Source organism: Carcharodon carcharias, chromosome 2 (assembly GCF_017639515.1).
Source record: "Carcharodon carcharias isolate sCarCar2 chromosome 2, sCarCar2.pri, whole genome shotgun sequence".
Lineage (NCBI taxonomy): Eukaryota > Metazoa > Chordata > Chondrichthyes > Lamniformes > Lamnidae > Carcharodon > Carcharodon carcharias.
In genome coordinates, this window is record NC_054468.1 from 114618397 (window position 1) to 114643937 (window position 25541).

At 43.0% G+C, this 25541-nt stretch overlaps 1 protein-coding gene across 9 annotated transcripts in view; it reads left to right on the forward strand.

The window, feature by feature from the left end:
- The window catches only part of LOC121292423 (1-phosphatidylinositol 4,5-bisphosphate phosphodiesterase beta-4), a 451886-nt gene that overhangs the window by 137240 nt on the left and 289105 nt on the right, over positions 1 to 25541 (forward strand). Inside the window, exon 4 of one of the 9 annotated variants that reach the window (XM_041214363.1) lies at positions 20172 to 20298. The exons of the other annotated variants lie outside the window; for them this stretch is intronic. The gene's annotated coding sequence lies outside the window, so the exon portion shown is untranslated. The remainder of the gene's footprint in view (positions 1 to 20171; positions 20299 to 25541) is intronic. 9 annotated transcript variants of the gene reach the window in all.

The window sequence follows — 25541 nt, forward strand, 5'->3', positions numbered from 1 at the left end:
GATGCTTGTCTCAGTGTGCATCCCTGAAAATGGCCTGTAGAATGCAGAACCCTGAGCTACAGAGCAGCTTCAGACGAACCTCGACAAAAAACCTCTGCATCTCTTTGCAATCGTTCTTTGCAAACTTATGCTCCACCAGGAGATGGTTGAGTGCCTGCTCCCCACCAGAGCTGCCATGAGGGCAGCATACAGTGGTGCTGAGCTGGCTGTGTGTGAAGGATCTGACATGGAAGGGGCTCTTCTTGCCATTGGTCACGCGACACCTTAGTGCCTGTCTAAAAATTCTGGTAATAAGACATTCTGCCAAATGACTGTGACCGTCTCTGTGTCCAGCGATTTTTGGCAGTCTGCTCAGGGAATCATCCGACAGTTTCCACCCTCTCCTCTTACTGCAGGGCCTTGAGGACGTTATATGCAGACTATTGCCTGATTAAAAAGTGTTCTTCTGCTGCTCCTCTGAACTGCTTGTGTTCCATCTTGTCCTTTAGTGTGAGTGAGAGAGAGAGAGAGAGAGAGAAGATCTTCGAGCACTTGAATGGCATAAATGCTTTTCCTTTTACTCTATGAGAATGAGGCCTGAAGGTACAATGTCCCTTTAAATCAAGATTTAATGGGAGCCCTTGTGGAATACTATTTGAGTGATTTTAGGGGGAAACAATGATGCATGAATGTTTGCAGAGGATGCCGTTTGCTGAATCGAGCTCCTTTGATATCCTGCAGTGGGTAAAGAGTGTGAGAGGTAAGAAGGTGATTGAAGGCTTTTAGAATCTTAGAATGATGTAGCAGAGAGGGATGCCATTCAGCCCATAGGGCTTGTGCTGGCTTTTTTGAAAGAGCTGTCCAATTGGTCCCACTCCTCTGCTCTTTCTCCATAAGTGTTTCCCTTTTAAAGTTACAGTACAGAAGGAGGCCATTCGGCCCATCATCTGCACTAGCTCGCAAATGAGCATTATTACTTAGTGCCATTCTCCTGCCTTTTCCCCGTAACCTTGCACATTGTTTTTATTTAAATAACCATCTAATGCCTTTTGAATGCCTCGATTGAACCTGCCTCCACCACACTTACTAGGCAGTTCATTCCAGACCCGAACCACTTGTTGTGTGAAAAAGCTTTTTCTAATGTCACATTTGCTTCTTTTGCAAATCACTGTAAATCTGTGCCCTCTTGTTCTTGATCCTTTTACGAGCGGGAACAGTTTCTCTCTGTTAACTCTTCAAAATACTCCAGCAGGTTAGTTAAACATGATTTTTCCTTAAGAAATCCATGCTGGCTCTTCCTAATCAACCCACATTTTTCCATATTAACTCTATCCCAAATATTTGTTTCTAGAAGCTTTCCCACACCTAAGTTATACTGACTGGTCAATAATTGCTGGGCTTATCCTTACAACCTTTGTTGAACAATGGTGTAATGTTTGCAATTCTCCAGTCCTCTGGCACCTCCCCTGAGTCTAGGGAAGACCAAAAGATTATGGCCAGTGCCCCTGCAATTTCCACTTTCAATTCCTTCAATATCCTTGGATGAATCTCATCCTGTCCCAGAGCCTTGTCAACTTTAAGTACCGACAGTTTATCCAACACCACCTCCTTATCAATTTTGAATCTTTCTAGTGACAGAGTTTCCTCTTCTGTCATTGTGGCCTCGGTAGCATCTGCTTCCTTGGTAAAGGCAGATGCAAAGTATCCATTTAACACCTCAGCCTTGACCCCTGCCTCCACGTGTAAATCCCCTTTTTGGTCCTTAATCGGCCCTACTCCTCCTTTTACTATACTTTCATTATTAATATGTCTGTTGAAGACTTTGGGATTCCCCTTTATGTTGGCTCTCAATCTTTTCTTATAATCCCTCTTTGCTTCTCTCATTTGCTTTCTCGCCTCCTCTCTGAACCTTCTGTGTTCAGCCTGGTTCTCAATTGTATTTTCTACCTGACAACTGTCATAAGCACACTTTTTCTTCTTTATCTTAATTTCTATTTCATTTTTCATCCAGGGAGCCCTGGATTTGTTTGCCCGACCTTTCCCTTTCAAGGGAATATACCACTACTGTGCCTGAACCATTTCCTTTATAAAGATAGCCCAGTGTTCAGCTTTGGTTTTTTCCCGCAAACCTTTGGTTCCAGTCTATCCACCAGCTCCGTTCTTGTCCAATTGAAGTCAGCTCTCCCCTAGTTGGTTATTCTTACTCTTGATTGTCCGTTGTCCTCTTCTACCATCATCCTAAACCTTACAAAACAATGATCACCGTCTCCTAAATGTTCCCCCACTGACACTTGATCTACTTGACCCACCTCATTTCCAAGAACCAGGTTTAGCAGTGCTTCCTATCTTGTTGGACTGGACACATAGGCCAGAATTTTTGGCTTGGTGTGCAGACGTGTGCCTGACACGTTTGAGTGTAAAATGACATGGGACGCTCGCCCAACATCATCGCAACATCGATTGCCCATTTGCATGATATTTCGGTCAGCAGGCGCATGCGGGAGTTGGCAGCGCCCCCACCGACACTTAAGCGGCTTATTAAGGCCCTTAAGCAACTAATTGATTGGAATTTTCTGCTGCCTGTCCAACCATTCGGTTGGCGGGCCGGCGAAAAGGCCAAGCAGCCTTTGCATTTTAGCGAGACCTCATCCACGGGCGGGATGAGGTTTCAACCAGTGATTTTAAAAGTAAGCAACTTTTTACCCTCAAATTTAACATGTCCCTGCTCATATGAGAGAGTCACACGAGGGGGCATGTTTTCACCACTTAAAAAAAATTCTATTTTTATTGATAAAGCTTTTCAGCTTTTACTGCGCATACCCACATGCACGCGCAAACTTTAGCACTCGTGCCCCTCTCGCGCCCCCCACCCTGGCAGCGCTGCAGCGCACGTTTCACGTTGGTTGGCCATTAATTGGCCAGGTTTTTGCTGCTACTGCTGGAGAAATTTCTCCCAAACATACTCTAGGAACACTTGCCCCTCACTGCCGTTTACACTACCTCTCTCCCAGTCTATATTCAGCTAATTGAAGTCGCCCATTATAACTACTCTATAACGTTTGCATCTCTTTGTAATTTCCATGCAGATTTGTTCCTCTACATCCTTCCCACTGGTTGGTGGTCTATAGATGACACCAGGCTTTCCAGTTCCTTTATGAAAGTGATTTTGTACCTGCTTCTGCCACGTTTTCAGGCGGTGCGCTCCAACAACAACTTATATTTGTGAAGCGCCTTTAGCTTAATAAAACGTCCAAAGGCACTTCACAAGAGCATTATAAAAAAAAAAGGTCTCCGCCACATAAGGCGATATTAGGTCAGATGACGAAATGTTTGGTCACAGGTAGGTTTCAGTGAGCGCCGCGGAGAGGTTTAGGGAGAGTATTCCAGATCCTGGGGCCTAGGCAACCGAAGGCACAACCACCTTTGGTGGAGCGATTTAAAAATCTGGGATGCTCGAGTTCAGAACTAGAGAGCACAGATATCCCGGAGGATTGTGGGGCTGGAGGGGATCAAGGGAAATTCCTGTCTCTCTGTGCTGACAGATCTTTCTGTTTTCAGCTATGGCACATAGGTTTTGGGACTCAGGATTATTAGAAATGCACCAAGGAAATATTGTTGGTAGGTGGACTTGATAGATTGAAGGTATTCTCATCCCTGTGCTCTGCCACTATATTAAGAGCGTTTTTATTTGGCCAGCCCTGAGTCTGGCATGTGTGGCGCTTCAAGCTTAGGAGCCTCCGAAACGCAAAAAACACAAAATGGCTGGAGTTTCTTTTTACTTGACTCTGCATAAAGTCACACCTCATTACCTAAGTTCATAGAATTTAGGTGCAGAATGGTAAGAGAGAAAAGACTTGCATTTATATTATTTTGATTTTCGTTCATGCGATGTGGGTGTTGCTGGCAAGGCCAGTACTTATAACTCATCCTTAATTGCCCTTGAGAAGGTGGTGGTGAACTGCCTTCTTAAACTGCTGCAGTCCGTGTGCTGTAGGTACACCTACAGTGCTGTTAGGGAAGGCGTTCCATGATTGTGACCCAGCGACAGTGAAGGGACAGCGATATACTTCCAAGTCAGGATGGTGAGTGGCTTGGAGGAGAACTTCCAGGTGGTTGTGTTCCTATGTGTCTGCTGCCCTTGTCCTTCTGGATGGTAGAGGTTGTGGGTGTGGAAGGTGCTGTCTAAGGAACCTTGGTGAGTCCTTGCAGTGCATCTTGTAGATGGTACACACTGCTGTCACTGTGCATCAGTGGTGGAGGAAGTGAATGTTTGTGGATGGGATGCCAATCAAGTGGGCTGCTTTGTCCTGGATGGTGTCAAGCTTCTTGAGTGTTGTTGGAGCTGAACTCATCCAGGCAAATGGAGTGTATTCCATCACACTTGTGTCTTGTAGATGATGGACATGCTTTGGGGAGTCAGGATTTGAGTTACTCGCTGCAGGATTCCTAGCCTCTGACCTTCTCTTGTAGCCACAGTATTTATATGGCTAGTCCAGTTCAGTTTCTGGTCAATGGTAACTCCCAGGATATTGATAGTGGGGGATTCAGCGATGGTAATGCCATTGAACATCAAGGGATGATGGCTAGATTTTCTCTTGTTGGAGATGGTCATTACTTGGCACTTGAGGTGCAAATGTTACTTGCCACTTGTCAGCCCAAACCTGGATATTGTCCAGGTCTTGCTGCACTTGGACATGGACTGCTTCAGTATCAGAGGAGTCGTGAATGTTTGAGGGTGGGCCTTTCACGACCTCAAGATGTCCCAGTTGCTTACAGCCAATGAAGTACACTCACTGTTGTAATGTGGCACACTCTGTAGCCAACTTGCACACAGCAAGCTCCCAGAAAAAGTTATGTAAGAATAACCAGATAATCTGTTTTAGTGATTTAGCTGAGGGATAAATCTTGGTCAAAATATACCAGGGTTAACTCCCCTGCTCTGTTTCGAATAACCATGTTTTCTTTTGCATTCACCTGAGAGAGGTGAATGGCTAGGCTTAACACCTCATCCGAGAGAAGGCACCTCTGACAGTGCAGTACTTGCTCAATGTCACCCTGGTGTGCTAGCCTTGATATTTGCTGAAGCCTCTGGCCAAGGCTTAGGGACCCCTAAGTGTGTGCAGGAACATAACTGGATTTTAACCAGCAAACTTGAACAACCTCTGAGCTTAGGATATTGGCATGCGCAGTTATCGGCCTGTCATTCCCCCAGCCTGGCTGATCCATTTCATGGGGTTCCGGCTTGAGCATTGGATTACCGAGCTTGCTGCAGGGGTTGGGTTCCGTTGCCAGGCTGTCATTATGAAGCCCCTGCACTAATAAAAAAAAAACCCTGCTTATCCCCTCCCCTCTCTCTCTTTTTCCTCAAGAGCCTTGACCCTCAATTGGCCATTGATCCTGAACAGTTTAAGGGATCGAGCCCTTACTAAAGTGGCAACGGACACCTAGAGCTCTTCACACATGATAGTTCTAACAGTTGGTGGTATGGGGCTTCTAAAGCATTTCCCTGGGCTCTCTGCATTCCACTCACGGTGGACATCAAACCCTGGACAAAGGAGTATTGCTTTTCAATTCATGTCCTTCAGCAGAAATGTCCTTTCCAAGCACGAGTTTCCTCCTCATGTATACAGTGGACATTTGCCTTCAGCTCGCAAGGTGCCAGCAACCATAACACTCTGGCCATGCCACCGCTGTGCCTCATATCATGCTTACTCATTGCCAACAGCTTCATGCAAATCCTGGCAAGGGGATTTTTGCGAAAAGATGTGCCTGCTGTTAGGCTGGTCCAACGCCCTCCTGGATGCTCGATGACTAGCCCTACATAATCAGGCAGACCTTCCCTGCGATCATGTATATCCTGGCGCTTCACACCCCCACCTCATAACTTGACCTTGGATCCAGTCAGAGGCTAACGGACGCTTATACTTTGCACATCTGGGAAATTTGAACTCGTGAAACAGAGCAAATTTCAGCAACTCACCAACTACCTGATTGTGACAGGAATCCACAGGTCTGATTCTCTTAACTTCTACCACTTATTTGTTTCCCCCCCTTGCCCCCTATCCCGCCACCCTTGCTGCCTTTGTTTTGTTCAGTCCAATCAGGGATTTGCATATCGTCCATTTTCCACTTCTCACTAGAGGTCTACGCATAGAATTTTAACTTGTCTTTTATTTTATTTTCTATTCCCTTTGGTTGTGCTGCTTCATACTTCCCAGGATCTCATTTTTATTTTCCGGATGAATGTGGTGTCTGTTTTATGGTCTTGAGAAATTTTCAAGACCATTTTTAGAGAACAGTAGATGTTATTGCTTTCACCTTGTGATCCTTTTTGACGCAGTACAGAAATCTGTGGTCAAGATAGTGTGGATAAGAGGCAGTCTCCTATCAAAATAGGTGATGGGGGATTACCACTTGAGGGAGTGAAGAGGTTTCATCACAGGGTCTTTCCTCTGTTTCTCAGGGTGTGATTGGACTGACTGCACATTACAGACCAGCAGTCACTCGAAGTAGGTTGCCATGGCAATGAGTGATGTCAGACAAGTGCTGCAACATCTGTGTGCTATTTATCTATAAGAAAGGTCAGACTGTTTTCGACGAAACAGAAAACCATTACTGTATCAAAATTTGAATCGAGCACAGTTGCATTGTGCATTAGGATGAGTTCACCAGTGATGTTTAGTTTGTCCAATTATTTTGGACTTCCACTGGCTACATTTTTGTGCATGTGTCGCAACTAACGTGAAGTATAGCAGTGGATTAAGGGCTTTCATAATTACGAGTCATCAGTGGTTCAGATGTATTTGCCCAAGCTAAGTATTGATTTTCTGACAATGATCAGACTCCCTACATGTAGAATGAGCAGTTAACAGATGATCTTGGGTTTACTGCCTGAGCAGCTCTTGAGATGGCAGACTGCCAAATGAAAGCTTAGATTGTCTCCATGCTGTTGCTGTTGTTACACATCAGTTCAATGACTCATCATATTCAGTCGAGGGTTCAATGGATTTAGAGGAGGGTCAGTTATCCTGACTGAGCCCTCCTGTTCCCCACCTAGAGAGACTGAGTGGACTCAACTTTATAAATCTAGCTGGGTTTAGAAATTGAGCCGAACCATAAGGACACAAGTGTTGGTTCCTGTGGCCATGCCCATGGTGCGCTATCTCTCCTCATGCCCATGGAGGTCTCTTGCAGCCTTCAGTATAGTTGACTACGTCATCTTCCACCATCATTTTTTTCCTCATTAGCCAGCTCAGTAAGAGTGCCCTCACTTGTTTACACTGTTTTCAATTTAATTGTAGCCAGAGTACCTCAAGCAATAGTTTCTCCTCCTTCCCCAGTGCTGTTGTCTGGAGCTCCCAAGGATCCCCCTTTGCCCCACCTGCTTCTTCACCTGGCCCTTGGCATCATCCACCCGCAGAAGTGGGGTCATGTATGTTGACGACCCCTAACTGCACTTCTCCATCACTGCCCATTTAGATCATGTGAATCTCTAATAAAAAATACTACGCTGAATTAGATTTTAAACCTTGTAAAATTGGCAAATGTATGTATATCATAACCCACTGACTAACCCCTGTGTCAGTATTCAGGTAAGTTTGAAAGTTCCTATCAAAATCAATGAGAGAAGTGGCCCATTCTAGTCCTTTTGCAGACCTCCCAGTTTATATCAAAAAGGAAACAAAAAGTGCTGGAAATACTCATAGTCAGAAAAACAGATTTAACGGGCAGAATCTTGTTGAGGTGTCGGGGGTATTGCATTCCTGCTGGAGAGCTGGCTAGAGGACCATGCTGCCTCCAATTGGGCAGGCCTATCGAACCACAAGCCAATCAGGCAGAGGCAAGGCCACCGGCGGGCCCTTCCCCTGGGATCAAGGCCCAGAGACAGAAGGTCTCCCCTTCTGAGAGCTGCTGACCAATCAGAGGCTGGCAGCTCTTGTGCTCAGCAGCGCCACAGGGAGGTGATGGCTGCTGCAGGAGAAACACCTATCTGAGTCTCAGGATTGTGAAGCAACTGGGGCCACAGGTAAATAATTTGGTGGGGTGGGGGGTGGGGGGGGCGGTTTGCAAGATGGGGGTTGTGGGGAGGAGTGTGTAAGGGATTCAACATCAAGGGCTGAAGGGGATATCTCTGAGCGGGCCTCCCCTTCCCAATATCTAGTCCCTCGATCAAAGAGACCGAGTGCCTTTGATCAGGGTGGGCGCGGGGGAGGGGTGTGGGGTTCTCTCACCCCTGAGGTAACAAGCTGGCAGCACAGTTTGCACAGTTTTACCTGTCGTGCATGCCACATGCTAATGAGCCCACCTGCCACTGGGTTAATCCCAGCGACGACGGGATGAGGCCCTCAAGTGGTCATTAATTGGCCACTTAAGGGCCTCAATAGGCATTGGAGTGGAAACATGGACCGTAGGCTTCCCCAGTCAGCACTTAACTCGGGCGGAGCGGCAAGGCACCGGGGTTCTGGTGCGTCACCATCCCACCTAAGTACATGCCCTTCCCGCTTCCAAGCCTGCCACCAATGAAAGCAGAAGATTCCATCCAGTGGTTCAGGTCAGTGAAGATCTGAAACGTGCACTCTGGCTAGGGTTTTACGGCCCCTCCCACCCGGTGGGATATGAAGATCCCGCCGAGCTGAATGGAGATTTATGTGGATTGCCACATCGGCTGGGGCGGGGCGAGACACTGCGACGGGGGCCGTAAAATCTTGGCCTCTGTTTTACTTTCCACAGGTGCTGCCAGACACTTGAGTGTTTCCAGCATTTTCTGTTTATATCTCAGGTTTCCGGCATCTGCAGTATTTTACCTTAATCCATCAAGAAAGGGTTCAGGAGTCAAGTCTGCCCATTCCAAGTGATGACTGCCTGTGTAACTCGCTGTTAAAAACTCAATCTAAATCAAAAATCGCCAGATGTAAAAAAGAAAAAGGGAATGTTTTCAGCTGCTGCTTAATGCCAGTCTTGGAGGAGGTTGATGTTAAAGCTGTCTGAAATTTGTCAAATAAGGTGGAACAGTTATTTTCCACCTCCCTTTGTTTGCCAACCAGAGTAAGATGGTGTGTGAAGTTGGTAATTGCCTTTTATGGTGGTCTTTATGAACTTTTAAAGAACGTAGCTGCAACTTTCTACTGAGAAATATTAAAATGACCATGTAAGGAGTGACAGACCAGCTCATCGGGAGTTAACGCACTGATGGAGAGTCAGAACTCATTGGCAGCTTGATGTGCTTTTCATTGCAGTCGTTACATTGACGTGCTCTGTGTTGCTCTGTTCGTGGATGAAGGCATGTAACGTTGGTAGGAGGCTAAACACTCTCCAACTTTTCAGCAAGCTTTTGAAACTGCACCGTGGCCATTAGCATTTGAATTAACTGAGTAAGGTTTGGCTCGGAGCATTTTGAGCAGATGGGCATGACTTGTTGAGAAGCACCATGATGCTACTGTGCTGCCCATTTCATTTTTCATACAGGGAGGCTGAAAAGTTGAAGGCTTCACTGTGTTTAAATGACTCTTTGTACGTATAAGGATAGAACGAGCTTTTAATAAAAAATTGTGTAGCTTCAAATACAAATTATACAAGCGGATCATGTGCACAATTTTAAAACTTGGATTATAGTGCACTTGTTTCTGATTTCAGAGCTTAGAGGTTGATCAGGGACATATAAAAAAAACTTTACAATCTAAAAATTAAGTCCCATAATGGCTGTCAGTAGATTGGCATGTCCAAATTCACTTTGCTTAATTTCCTAGTTTTTCCACTATCTCCAGCCAAAACGGCCCTTTTTTTTTTAGCAAGCTGTTGAAGTTAACTCAGAGGGTCAAAGTGAGCATTACTGCAGTCCTCATTGGACGAACAAAATCTCATGGAACAAGTTGGCAATTGCTTGCTCTCCTGTTAGTTGCCTTAAAATTGGCCGTCAAGTGTCAAAAATTACCATTTTGATTTTCATAAGCAGAAAACGTTCCCTGTTGGATGTCATCCCTACTGATGTTCTTAAGGCTGTTGATGTAAATTACAGAAGGATAGTGATCTGTAAGTTTTATTCACGTACACCCAGTCGGTATCAGATTTGCCAGTGGCGTTGTCAGCTGTTGCTGTTAAGCAGCATATGATGGTGCACATCGAACAGGCAGCTTGAAACAGCATTGGGACTAGGCACTCAGCTGTCCCTTCAGTACACTATCCGAAATGATGATGGTCCATTGATTGTAACCATGGAAACATGTGCAGAGTGAACTGCTCTGATCTTCTGACCAATAAGCACGGGCGCAGGAAGCTAATTCATAGAAGGGGGGGTGGAGAAAAAAACATGAAAAAAAAACAAATGGTAGATCAAAAGATTTTGAACTTTATATGGTACCTTTTTATCGCTTATCTTAACACGCTTAGACCTTGCATGGGTAGACTCAGAATGACAGTCACGCACCCCATTGGCACTTACTGATTTCGAATTTGGCTGCGGTTGTAAGAAGCGCTTCAGTGTTCACAACAGTTTTTGCGTACAATCTGTCGAAGATTTAAAGATAGTCAGGGTAGTTAATCTTCCTTAATATCTGGTGCCACTTAATTTTATGTTGCCGGACAGTCGTTTTTGTAAATCAGACAAAACAATTAAGGCCCTTAGGGCCTTGCTTCCCCACGATGTGTTATTTTCCCAAAGATGGAAGATAGAGTGGATTTTTTTTTCCCCATTGGCTTATTTTCAGTACAATCTTTGCAGTATGATGTGTGACTCCGATGTTGTTAGTAGCACACAAGTACAACAACAAATTGGAATTGCCCCTCAAAAAGCAGAATACGGCGGATGCTGGAAATCTGAAATAAGAACACAAAATGCTGGAAATACTCAGCAGGTCTGGCAGAATCTGTGTAGAACGAAACAGAGTTGAAGTTTCAGGTCGATAACCCTTTAATCCGAAATGTTCCCTCGCTCGTTTTTGGTGGCATAGAAGTTTTCTGTTGTGCCGCTTAGAGGGGATTCTTTAATATGATTCTGACAGTGTTCCAATGTTTCAAGATATTTTTTTCCAATGCTGCACAGATCCTAAGTCATTAGTGACAAGATTGTTCCCCAGCATACAGAATAGAATAGTGCTACATTGCTATTTACATGTCCTGCTGCTTCATTTGGCTTCCCAAATGGTATAATTGCAAGCTTTGAAGAGTTGGCAAGTTGCAGTTTTTTCTCTATTTCTCATTAGCTATTGGGAGAGTTGCTCTTAATTGCTACATTCTTATATGGTATTCATGTATGATAATGCTAGCAAATGTAAAAACATAATGTGCCCGAAGTGCATTTAAACGAAAATAGAATGCTCGTCTGGAAGGCATATAATTATGCATTGTGTTGCTAAATAAATATATTTTCAGAGCCATAATGCCAGTTATTAGCATCACAATAAGCACTGATACAGACAGTGCAACTAAAATAATGTCCAAAATACATTATGATAGTTCATGAACAGTTGGTTCATGAATGTGCTGCATTATTAAGCTATGAAAACCAGTATTCAGAGACAATCTTCTATGCATGGTGAGCTATCATGACTGAGAAATTTGGATTAATATTTCACTTGGAACTTTTTTATCAATGATGAAATGACAGTTTCCACATAATCATTTACAAGTTCGGTTGTTTTTTACAAAACCAGTGTCGCTGGAATCTGTAGAAAATGTACAACAAGAAAGGCTAGTTGGTGAATTTCACTTTTCCAAAATATAATTGCAATATATTGTGCTTGACTAATCTTGTAGACCGCCACCATGTCACCCTGTCGCCAGTCTCCAGAGTGCAAAAGAACCATCGAATAGGAATATTCCAGGGATGGTCACAGAACTATGGTATTTTTCTGATTCGTGTAACACATAGCAGCCAAAACAAGGTGGTTCTGCTCAATGAGTTTAGTTTGCTGCGAGCAGTCAATGAAGCCTTTATTATTTCCAGATGCAGTAGCACATTGCAATAACCACTCAGCTATCAAAAGAATCAGAAATTATGATGTTGCCATCAATTACACAGTAAATGCAATGATGTAAAAGATGTTTGGGACAAGGCTAGTCTGCTACATGCAAAACCCCATACCCTATCAAATAACAATTGTGCTATGCTTACTTGTCCATGCCACATACCTTCTCTCTCTCTTTTTCTTTCTCTCCCTCTTTCTTTCTCTCTCTCTTCCCCACCCTTCTCTCAGCTCCACCCTTCTCTCTTTGCACCACATCCCACCCCCCTCTCCACTTTCTTTCCCCTCTCTCCTCCTCCCTAGCAAAGATTTGGGCTAGCTATAGAATCATTGAAGGAGGCCATTCAGTGCACCGTGTCTTTGTTGGCTTTTTGAAAGAGCAGTCACGCTTAGTCCCACAGTCTGTACATTTTGGCTGTAACTTGTGTTTAATTTTCTTCTTACCCTGGAACTTGGGGAGCCTATAATTCCCTGTTGTTTTCTCCATGGAAATGCCTCAGCAAATCAGAGTTGACTTGCCAACCAATCAGCACTTTCTCCTGTAGTATAAATTGTTGTGATTGTTTGAAATTTGGCATTCTTGTGCTTGTCCTGATGGAATTCTTTTTTTAACTTGTAAATACAGCTGAGATGAGACAACTTCAAACCTGTTAATGGAGGTCTTTAATTCTCGATAAGTTCGCGTTTGAATGAGTTTCTGCTTCATATCTTAATCTTTGTTCTTGAAACCGTACTTATTCTCCCTAACAATAATGTAATATGGTCATGGAAGAATGTAATGCAAGAGTTGGTTGAGTCTCAGCAAGTGTTGGTCTCAACAAATTTACCATCACCCTTTCTAAGCTAATCAGAATCAGAAATAATTTGCGTATGAAATGCATTTGGGGTTCATTGACTTTCTCCTGCAGGAGCTGTCTTTGTGAAACTTGGAGGGTGTACTTATTAGGCTGTTACAGATAACATTATAATAAAGTATAGTCATTAGACCTGAGCTACATGCTCAAATTATGTTAATTACAGAGCAGACTTTCATTAACGGTTCAAAAATATTTTTATCACAACCTCCTTCAGTCTATATTTTGACACTCTTCCTCTGCACTTCCGATTCTTGCCTCCTGTGAATTCCCAGATTCTTCTGCTCCACTTTCAGCTTCAGAGCTTCTGATTGTTTTGGTCCAGTGTTGGTTCGGATAGTTATAGCTGGAGACAAGTACACAAGAAATAGTAGTAGACCATATGGCCTGTTGAGCCTGCTCCACCATAGGCTTCAACTCCACTTTGCGCCTGCTCCCCATATCGCTTGATTTCCTAAGAGATCAAAAATCTTTCTATCCCAGCCTTATATGGATTCTACGATGGAGCATCCACAACCCTTTGACATAGAGAATTCCAAAGGTTCGCAACCCCTTGAATGAAGAAATTTCTCCTCACCTCAGCCCTAAGTGATCGGCCCCTTACTCTGAGGCTGTTTTAGATTCCCTGACCAGCGGAAACAATCTCTGCATCCACCTTCAGGATTTTGTCGGTTTCAATGAGATTGCCTCTCATTCTTCTAAACTCCAGAGAATATAGGCCTAATTTACTCAGCCTCTCATCATAGGACAACCTCCTCTGCCGAGGGACCGATTTATCGTGGTTAAATTGGCAGTACGCAGCCTTATTAAAATATTTCAATAATGGGCCCGCCTCCTGAGAGCAGATTGGCAGCCGGCACCCAAAATGGGTTACAAACTTACGAACATGGGTTGGAATCAGGCTTGCCATCTTGGAAATATTAACCCCTTTCTGGCCTCCCTTCCTCCCTGCTCTCTGCCCATTCTTGTGGGATAAAATACTCCCCCTGCATCTCGGGAAAGCTCATTTCCCCATGTGATTGAAAATTTCAGAAGTTGCCATCACCCTTAAAGTGAACAATATTCATTGACTAATTTCTGAAAGATTGCTGTTCTTTACAATGACTTGAAATGTCATTGTAATGGACAGACTAGATGCAGGAATGATGTTTCCTCTGGCTCAGGGGTGGGGAGGGGGGTCTAGAACAAGGGGTCACAGTCTCAGGGTAAGGGGTAGGCTATTTAGGACTGAGGTGAGGAGAAATTTCTTCACTCGGAGGGTGGTGAACCCATGGAATTTCTTACCACAGAAGGCTGTGGAGGCCAAGTCACTGAATATATTTAAGAAGGAAATAGATTTCTAGACACGAAAGGCATCAAGGGGTATGGTATTGAGTTAGAGTATTAGCCGTGATTGTGTTGAGTGGCGGAGCAGGCTTGAAGGGCCGAATGACCTACCCTTGCTCCTATTGTCTATGTTTCTGTGCAAAATAATTTGAGCATAGCCTTGTGTGGATGAGTTCAGTTTTACCCACCACTGGTGTGGGGTGCAGACAGCCTATTGCAACACCATGCTGTCAGGGCTGTCTGCACACTTGATATCCACCCACCCACCCACCCCCACATTGTGGAGTGACCATTAATAACACTATGCCAGCCAATGAGTTGAAGGTGGGACAGGAATTACAGCAGGATTGACAGTACAGAGTCTATTGTACAGCGACATCTGTTTACAGTAAACAGCGAGGTGAGCAAAGGCTATTTGCCCAATCCTATTTCCGAGCCAGCAAATAGAACTTATGACCTGCAGCAACTTCTCTCGATAAAATCAGGGTGACCCCTTCTGTAAAATGCAGTTAGTGGGGGATAGTTACATAATACAAATTCTGTGCGTAAAATTAAACCCAATCACTTTCAGCAGTGTGATCCCCAGGCGTGATTAATGTGGAGAATTATTCAGTCATTGCCACTCTAGTGGGGTCTAGCGGTGTAACGATATGCCATTGGTCTTGTCTTTGAGTGTCAACTGTACCTCGGTTGGTAACACTGTTGTCTCTGAGTCACAAGGTTCCAGGGTCAAATCCCAATCCAGGGCTTGAGCCCAAAATTCAAGGGCGACAGTGCAGTGCAGTACTGCAGGAGCGCTACACTGTCAGAGGTGCCGTATTTTGGACAACGTTAAACTGAGGCCCCATCTGTCTACTCAGATGGATGTAAATGATCTTAAGGGAGCAGGGGAGTTATCCTGGGTGTTCTGGCTAATATTTATCTCTCAGTTAGCATCGCAAAAACAGATTATCTGAGCATTTCACATTGCTTATTTGTGGGAGTTTGCTGTGTATAAATTGGCTACCTTGCTTCCCATACTACAACAGTGACTGCACTTCAAAAGTATTTCATTGGCTGTAAAGCACATTATGACATCCGGTGGTTGTGAAAAGAGATATATAAATGCAAATCTTTCTTTTTTTCTTCTTCTCCCAGGCTTTTGAAGCCTGCTTTGTCAGGTTGTCCTACATCTAATTACTAATTAATGAGAATTACATTCTAATTACCTTACTCTCCATACCACTTCAGCTAATCACACATTCTCTGTGTCTTACAAATATCTTTACTTCCTCACATTGTGGCCTCCTGTTGTCTCATGATAATCACTTAAGCATTTAACCATCTTCTATCTTCCACTGAAGTAGTTTACAATTGATCCTACTTTTTCATGTGTCCCTGTGTGTGTCTGTGTCTGTGTGTGTGTCTGTCTGTATGCGTGTCTATGTTTGTGTGTGCCTGTGTGTGTGTGTCTGTCTGTGTTTGTGTGTGTCTGTGTCTGTATGTGTGTCTGTGTGTATGCTCTTCCCTTTGTTCATTGTTAACTGCTGTTCATCTATATCTTCTTCCTGGAGCTGCACCCTTTGCTATGTTAACTCAAGTTCACTACATCTCTCCCTGGCAGCCCCTCAAAGCGAGAAGGATGCTTGCCACCGAGTACAGCCTGCAGCAAGGATCTGTATGCGGAGCATTTTAATGTGGGGCGGGGGGTGCTGTTACGGTGCAGCTACCACATGGTTCTGGCTGACCAGGAGACTGTCTTGCTCTTAGTGCCTGCCATATTGGAAGGATTTTGAGGTTTATATCAACCTATTTAGCCATGTTATGAACGCACCTTTGGCCATCAAGTGCCGGAGTTGGACTTAAACTTGGAACTTCTAGTTCAGACGTAGGGACACTACCCACTGTGTCAAATACCTCCTTTGCTCACCATGTATACACTGACTGACCTGATGGTTTCCAGCATTTTCTGTTCTTTGTTTCTGCATTTTACTCAGCTGCTGTGCGTAGTTGTAACCCCTTATTGTAGCTAAATGCACAAGGGGGTCTGTACAAAAATGGGTATTTGATCTAGAAACAATGGACCTGCTCCTCAAATTGACCACCCGTATGGTGTTTCTACCATTGGTGATTGCCAAACAAGCCATCTATATACTTATTTGTTCTTCAAAGTATAATTGTTGATAAGGTGCAAAGAAACATGATGTGAATTAAACTAATATTCAGCGAACCAATTTTGCTAGACTTAATGAAGATCTTGTGATGGAGAAAAGAGGACAAACATTCAGTGTGGCAAAGAGCAGTGTCTGTGTCAAATTAGTCATCAAATCCAGTCCAGGCTGCCTTTCAAGTGCTTGTTGCTGCCAATCTGAATGCAAAATGTTTAAAATTATTCAGAAGGAAATTTGAATTGTAAATAGCAATTGAGGTTTTCTAGTCAGACAAATTTGTCGTGGGAGACATGAAAGTTACATGAGAATGATGAGCCAGAGAGTACTAAGGGACGTTGAGATAGATTGGGTGAGAAATTGTGATCGTATGCACCCATTTTCTGGGGTGTGTGTGTGTGTGTGTGTGTGTGTGTGTCCCATGACGGTCTAGAGCATTTTCCCTCCTTTCCTGCACCATGGCTTCCAAGTGCAATGTCAGGAAAACTGGGAGCTCGCTTTCTCCCATGCTGTGCCATTTTTCAATTACCCCCTCACCCACTGTAACCAAAGCGCAGCTCCCCTTTAAGAGGTACAGGCCGGCTTTAAGTGGTGGTAGCCACTAATGATATTGGTTCCCTACTGATGTGTCCAGTCAGTCAACAGCGCAGTTAGTGCTGACTGGATGCTGCAGTAATTGAATTGCGCGTCCAGCACAAAGTTGCAGACGCAGGCTAATCATGCATGTTTTCAGGTGCATGTTTTCAGGTGCTAGTGAATTGTACCAAAAACAAAAAAAGTGGATCTGAGAAACACTGGCCACTGTTTAATAATCATACTTATATCTCAGTGATACTGAAGGGACAGAAAGGCACTAGCTCAAGAAAAAAACGTAGCTGGTTTGAAATTGTGTTCAGTTTTGTACCATTATCTGTTGCAGGGAAAGAAAGATCAGTGGTTCAGTAGTGTCCTTGAGTGCGCTAATAATTGAAGAGCTGGTGTCTTGAAATTCGGGCACTAGTTCCAGTATTCACCGATTTATTTTTCTAATAAGCTGCTTACCAACATAGCTGTGGATTTAACAGTTGGACATGTGGAAATAGAAAATTGCATGCTCAGTGCCAGGACTGATTATCACCCGAATTGGATTGCTTAGGATGAATTTTTGTTGGAGAAAGCAAAAAGGTGGTATGTCCGTAAGGAATGGAAAACCATTCGTCCAATCCCGTCTTGCCCTGAGCAAAACATACCTTTAGCAGCTGTTCATGCAGTGATACTGATAACTGTGAAAGTTTGTAGTTCAAATTGTCCCATTAATCTGAAAGAAATTACACGAGTTTTGAGGCTGGATGGAGGTGTGGAGAAAAAATGCGTGGAAGATGACCAGAAATAAAAACTTGAAAGTGCTGGAAATACTCAGCAGGTCTGACAGCATCCGCAGAGAGAGAAAAAAAGTGAATGTTTCAGGTTGATGGCCTTTCCCTCAGAACTGGCTGAAATGAGAGATTTAATAGGTTTTGAGGAAGTGATGGGTGGGGCGAGGACAAAAGGAAGGTCTATGATAGGGTGGGAGAGATTGACTGTCAGAACCAGTGAGTCTTCCAGGGTCAAGGTGAACGGTGATGGGGCAAGAAAAGAAACAAAGGAAAAAAGGATGTGCCTAGAGCAGGTGTGCTACTGACTGAAAGCAAAAAATGAGAGAAAAACCGAAACATGCAAAGAAAACAAAATGGGGCGGGGACAGAGTTTACTGTCTGAAATTGTTGAACTCATTGTTGAGTCCAGAAGGCTGTGACATGCCCAGTCAAAGGATGAGGTGCTGTTCCTGAAGCTTATGTTGAGCTTTTATGGAACAGTGCAGCAGGACAAGGTCAGAGATGTCAGCGTGAGAGCAAGGTGGAGAATTAAAACAACAGGTCACTGGAAGCTTGGGGTCATGCTTGTGGACTGAACAGGGGTGTTCCGCAAAGCGGTCATCCAATCTGCATTTGGTCTCCCCACTATAGAGGAGACTACACTATGAGCAATGAGTACAGTAGACTAAATTGAAAGGAGTGTAAGTAAATCGCTGCTTCATCTGGAAAAGTGTTTGAGACCTTGTACGGTGAAGAGGCACAAGTGCAGGTGTTACATCTGCATTTGTATGGGAAGGTGCTGTGGGACGGGGACAGGACACTGGGAATGATTGAGGAGTAGACTAGGGTATCACAGAGCCAATGGTCCCTTCGCAATGCTGAAAGGAGAGGGGAAGATGTGTTTGGCGGTGGTCTCACACTGGAGGTGGTGGAAATGCCAGAAAATGATCCGATGAATACGGAAGCTGGTGGGGTGGGAGGTGAGGACAAGGGGTACCCCATCCTAGTCTGGGAGGGACGGAAAGGGGTGAGAGCAGAAGTGTGGCGGACACAGTCGGGGTGGGGGGAGAATCCTTGGATGAGGAAAAAGATGACATCTCAGAAACGCTGATGTGAAAGATTGCATCATTTTTATTAGTGCGTCATTATTAAGTAGATAAAAATAAGCAAAATAAGCATTGCAAATGTACCACCAAAATGTTTCATTGCTCCTTGTGTTTATTTCAGTTTAAAAATTTTAGGAAACTTTGAAGCCCCATGTGAATGGAGTAACTATCCAAACACTCCAGTATAAGCATGTTAATCATGGCTTGATCAGCACGTGGGTTTGATAAGTCAATCTCTGTTCATGATGTATTTCATTTTACTTGAGGTATTTACCATATTATTAAGAAATGTAAGCTCCCTCTCAATGTTCAATATAATAAACCGGAGAAGCAAACAGAAATCGAGAGTTGGGCACAATACTTGATGCATCATTAATGTATAACGAAAGGTCATAATCTTTGAACGTCTTAGAAAATACCCATAAGTATCACAATATAGACTGGATACTCTGCATTGCTATTTAGGAGTTAAGTATTGTGCGATGTAACCAAGCTTAATGTTATGCACCTCAGAATGAACAGAGATTGTTGTAAAAATCCATCTGGTTCACTGATGTCCTTTAGGGAAGGAAATCTGCTGTCCTTACTTGGTCTGGCCTGCATGTGACTCCAGACCCACAGCAATGTGGTTGGCTCTTAAAAATGCCCTCTGAACAATGGCAATTAGGGATGGGCACTAAATGCTGGCTTAGCCAGCGACACCCACATCCCGTGAACGAATAAACGAAATTGTGATTTAATCCCCCCCAAAAAAGCAGCATTTATCATTCTCTGAATGAAGAATTAGTATTTCTGGGTGACTATTCAGGGGTTATGCATTGCATCCAGTGACTGTCACAGTGAAATGTTGTTTCTCATTTCGTAAAAACACTATATGTAAGAGTAGAGTGTGACTGGGATTATTTCTGAATGGCCCTGAGTATGAGACATCCACGAGTGTAGCACATGATAATTAGTCACACTCTTATACCTACCACCCTCCCACATCCTTGTCCTGGTCTAATCTTCCTAAACAAATATAACAATAGTTATACCACAGCTAACTCAAACAGAGAAGAATGAAATTAAGTACACATCTAACTCACAAGGCGTCTCTTCCAACAGCCCAGCCTTTCTTTTTTACTGGGAGCTTGAGGGAGTTTCTTACATCCACGTTCCTCACTGAAAGCATTTTTCCAGAGTTCATACTGGTACTTTATTCAGTTCATCCTCAGCTTTTTACTTATATGTAATAAGATGTGCTTTCAACAACAGACGTTAAACACAAACACAGGATTGCATGCTGAAAATCACATTTTTATTCACAGAATAAAAAAATTACAAGCATACTTCTATGAAAATCTTTTAAAAAGTATGAAGTAAGAATTCTGAAAATATTACACAAGTGCATGGATTAAACAGTTTATGCTTATAGACTTTATTTTGCCACTCATTGGTTTTCTGGTCAGTTTAATTTGTGTTACAGATATCGTGGAAGTTAATATATTCCCATAGCCCATGGGACACCTGGTTCGACATTGGAACGAAGCCTTCAGGAAGATTTCAGTTGTAATCGTGCCATGCTGTGTTAACTGATCACAGGCAGGGCAATGGTAAGGCCATTACAGTTAGCCTCAGGACCCTACTGTGGGGATGACATCGCAATGGTTACACTTGCTGGAAGATGTGCATGACTGAATATCAAGCGAGGAAAGGATTAGCCTGTTATAGGAACTTGGAGCAGGGGTAGGCTGTTCAGCCTTGTGAGCCATTCAGTGAGATCATGACTTACTTATATCCAACAGCAATTCATATTTATATAGTGCCTTTAACGTAATGAAACAACCCAAGGTGCTTCACTGGAGCATTATAAAACTAGGTATGGCACTGAATCTCACAAGGAATTATTAGGTCAGAAACCAAAACTTGGTCAAAGAGGTTGGTTTAAAGGCGTGTCTTAAAGAAGGAAAGCGAGGTAGAGAGCTTTAGGGAGAGTATTCCAGAGCTTGGGGCCTAGACAACTGAAAGCATGGCCACCCAGTGGCGGAGCAATGAAAATTGGGGCTGGACGAGAGGCTAGAATGAGATGCCTCGGAGAGTTGTGAGGCCTGGAGGAGATTAAAGAGGTAACTCCATTTACCCGCCTTGGCTAGCAAATATGTATTGATCTCGGATTTAAAATTATTATTTGATCTAGCCTATACTGTTTCTTGAGGCGGGAAGTCCCACACTTCGGCCACCTTTTGCATGAAGAAGTGTTTTCTAATTGCTTTCTTGAATTAGTTTTGGTGTAACCCCTGCAGGGGTAGGTCGTAAAGAGAAAAATGAAAGACTTGTATTTATGAAGTGTATTTCACAGTCTCAGGATGTCTTGAGGCACTTTACAGCCAATCAAGTACTTCCTTGAAGTATATTCTTTATTGTAATGTAGAAAACACTTGTCAACACTGCTTTCCCCCTCTGTAAAGCTGCAAAAATCCACTGTAGGATATCACGTCATCAAAATACAAGTTTACCAATTCAGTCATTATAAATTAGTGGCCCTGAGGAAAGGTTGTGCATTATATGGAATAGCATTCCTATTGCTGTAAGACAGCATATTTTCCAACACCATGGACAATGTCATCAGAGATTTGTTAGTATTTTGTAATGCAAGGATCAGAGGTTTTAGAGAGGAAGAATAAAATTACTCTCACACAAGCTTTGTCAAGTGGTAGGTAAAATCGCATCACAAATATTCATCGGGAAATCAACAGAAGGTCACACAATCTAGTTATCTAAGGTCGCCAAGATACTCTGAGAGCATCTTAGAATGTAGCGTAAGTCAGAGGTGCCACTATAAAGACCCTTGTTACAAATTTCAGTATTCACTGGATATTCTCCAGTTCATTGTCTGTGATTTCTCTTGTAAATGGATTCCCCATCTCTTAAGACCTTTACTATCCAATATTGACTCATAAGGTAGTGTGACAAGCGGGTTGTAAAAGTGAAAATCCTTTGTTATTTGAACTGCATACTACTATCTCACACATGCCCTTATTTTCTAAAAGGTGGACTGATGTACAGTGTAAAGAGACAAGGCCATTAGCTAGGCTGATATATTTTAAGGATAAGGCAGGGTAACATTTAACCTGTTTCATGCTTCTTCTCAAAACATAGAAAATGACAAAGCACAAGTTTCTGACCAGTAATTTCTCCAAAACTAGTTGACGAACAGGGAGCAGTAAATTAGATATTCATTTATGGGATGTGGGTGTCACTTGCTAAACCAGCATTTATTGCCCATCCCTAACTGCCCTTGAGAAGATGGTGGTGTGTTGCCTTCTTGAACCGCTGCAGTCCAATATAAATGATTTCATGCGGGAGTCCATCCCTTGGAGCACAAAATACAGCCTTTAGATACACTCTAGATACACAACTCTTAACTACCTGCCGACATTGGAAAAAACTCTAGCCCGGACGTTTGTTGACATGCAGGCATAAAACAGATGAGTTAATGATACTGAAAGTGTGCTGTCTGCCATATTGGTAAAGACTGTTGTATAGACATCTGGAGCCCGTGCCTGCAAATAGGAGAAATAATACATATAAAACAACTGTAAATGTGAAACATGAAGAAATAGAAATTAGGAGTGGGGTAATTACCATGTGTGTTGTGGGCTACTGTGCAATGTCATATAAGTATTTACTTTTCCAGAATTATAATGCACAGGCTGTTTTAAAAAAAATTGACAGTTGTGATGAAATGTAATGTTGCTGAAAATTTCCATTATTACTCTCATGTTATCTCTCAAGCACAAAACAATCATTAGGCTGCTGCATGGAATTTTATATAAACCTTACCCTTGTCAACTCAGAAATATTTGGTGTGTTTGATACTAAACAAACGAGAGTCGCTGCCATTTCCCTCTTTTTCCCAGGGTTAGATCTAGTGTTGCTGAGCGAATATGCAATATTTGTAAAGCAACAAATATATTTGTGCTGGGTTGATGTGTGGTTCCCTCTGAACTTGAGCGATGTTTAGAGTTCTAGATGTGTTATTTTTGTTAAGGCCTGTGTGCAAGATGCACTTGTGTTTCACCAAGGTCAGAAAATGTGCAAAATGTTGGGGTATTTTTAGCAGCACAAGTATCATTGAGAATAAATCAGGGAAAAATGTTCAAGGAGAAGCATTAATAAAAACAGGTCTGATTTCATTTTGATTTGTTTGGTTTAAAATTGGCAGCGAATCAGCCCATAACACATGCAGATGAGAAAGATCAACATCGGAATAGAATGGCTTTATTGCAGTCACAATAGAACATCTTTAACAAATTGAGCAACTTAGATAACTATCAGGGGAATCGCAAGAGATCAAGAGGGGGAGAAATTGCAGGAGAAATCCTGCTACAATTTATGCTTTCCTTGGGCAGGGATCAATACTGCAGTAAGAGCAAAGGCATTGATGTGTAGGATATGTTTTGTTTTTTGTGTATTATTTGTCTCATTTGACTGGTTTAGTGCTATTTCATGGCAGCTGTGAAGATTGGAAGTTGTCATCGATGCAATAGGATTAGCTCAGCAACTTCTGAGATATTAAACGGGAGATTTGTTTCCTACATTAGAATGGTTAAGAGTGCAGGAGGAAGCCGGTACCCCACAAGAGCAGCTCAGTTGGCCCCACACTCTTACCCTTTCCCCAAGTAGCCCTGCAAATTTTCCCTTCAGGTGCCTGTCCTATTCCCATTTGAGAGCCATGATTGAACCTGCTTCCATCGCCCATTCAGGCAGTGCATTCCAGATCGTAACCAATTGCTGTGTAAAAATAAATAAATAAATTTTCCTTAAGCCACCTTTGGTTCTTTTGCCAGTCGCTTTAAATCAGTGCCCTCTGGTTCTCAACCCTTCTGCCTCTCTACTCCATTGAGAACCCTCATGTTTCTGAACAAGTCTATCAAACCTCCTCACAACCTTCTCTTCCTCTAGGGAGAACAGCCCCAGTTTCTCCAATCTAGCCACATAATTGAAGTCATTCCTTTACATAAGTCTTTTTTTTTCTCTGTTTATGATCCAGTGTGCAATTCAAAATTTTGAAGAAATATCTAAAATAGGTACCATAGTTTTCCGGTTATGGGTTTAAAAACATTGAAATATGGAGTATTATTTGCAACTGGAAGGATAGGTTTTTGATCGTTGATAGTCTTCTCCTATTTGTTGGCAACGATCAGATCAATTAACCAATATATTCTAAGGACCCTGTTAGTAACTGGTTACTTAATCCAATTATTTGCAGTGATGCTTAGACCAGTAAAATATTCTGGTCCTAGATAGGAAGATGAAAAGCTTCATATCTAGGACCTGAATCTTTTCTACTGGTCTAGGCATTGTAGCTGGGAACTGGGCTAAGTAAACAGTTGCTAACAGACACTATAGAATGTATTTCAGAGTCAACTTACTGGCATTTGTATTGCCTTTCTTTTCAAGGGAAAATGTCTCTGTGAAGCTGTTCTCATATTCGTCCTGAATTTCTGATATTTGCACTAAAATTGTACCAAACTCTGCGCCTTGTGGAATCATATTTCAGATTTGTACATACATTTATTTCACACAGCAAATTGCTGTGATCTGAAATGCACTGTCTGAAAGGGCGGAGACAGCAGATTCAATGCTAATGATTGAAGGGGCAATTGGATAAGCATTTGAAGTGGAAAAAATTGCAGGGCTATGGGAAAAGAGCAGGGGCTGAACTGGATTGACCGACCAAAGAGCTAGCACAGGCACGAGGCACAAATGCCTCCTTGTGTGCTGCACAACCTTCTCATTTTATGTTGTGCAGGATGTAGTTTCGGATGGTATCAGCCATCTTGTCTAAGTGGCCACTCCTCATGTGTGATTCCATGGTGTTTCAGAAAGCTTTGGGCCCCAGTGTTAATGGGGAGGTTGAAGCATGCAGGGGGAGCTCGGTTACAAGCGAGGAATCCAGCAAGGCCAAGGACACGAAAATCCTTGCGATGTGAATGGCCTGGCCTTGTTTCAACAATTCACTTCTCGAACCCCGAAGAACTGAGGCCAGCTGCCTGTGCTGCCGGAGAAATTATGTCTAAATCTTTCTGAAAGCGCGCATTAAATTTTCCATCCAATCTTCAAAGATGTCAAGGAGTTTTATCAAGCCGCATCTATTCTCTTCTAAAAACTTGACTGAAGTCACTTCATATCGGACTCTTCCCCCCACCCCCCTCCCAGCCCCCCTTACAGTAGATTCTTTCCTCACTGTTATTGGTGTGGTTAGTAGCTTTGTAATATATACTTCTATTGCTGGAGAGCTTCACCATTGTTCTGTGCTTTTTCCCTGTTGTTTACCAGTCTTGCCTGCATTCCCTCCCGCTTCCTATTTTCCACAGTAGTTTAAAGATCAGAAGTATCATTTTCTGACGAAGCAGTTACTTATGACTTGACAGCTTAACAAAACATGCTTGGAAATGGTACATTCTATAGCTCCACATTCATGAGTTGCTACTAAACAGATTTTTTTGAGGGTGGCTTACTTGCTTATTAACTATTAACTGTTGAGATTCTTCCAGGTCTGATGTAAGGTCATCTACCTGAAACGTTAACTTTGTTATTCTCCCCATAGATGCTGCCAGACCAGCTGAGTATTTTGGCATTTTCTGTTTTGATTTCACATTTTCTGCCTCAGCAGTATTCTGCTTTGCTTTTATTGATGGGGAGGCTAAAGATTGAAAAGATAGTATTGTCGAAATAGAGATGACAACCAATGCACTCATTATCACAATTACGTAGGGAATGGTGGTCAGTTAATTATATTTTCCTGTTAAACTGATGTGAGTTGCATGAAAATTGAGGTGCTTTGGTCTAG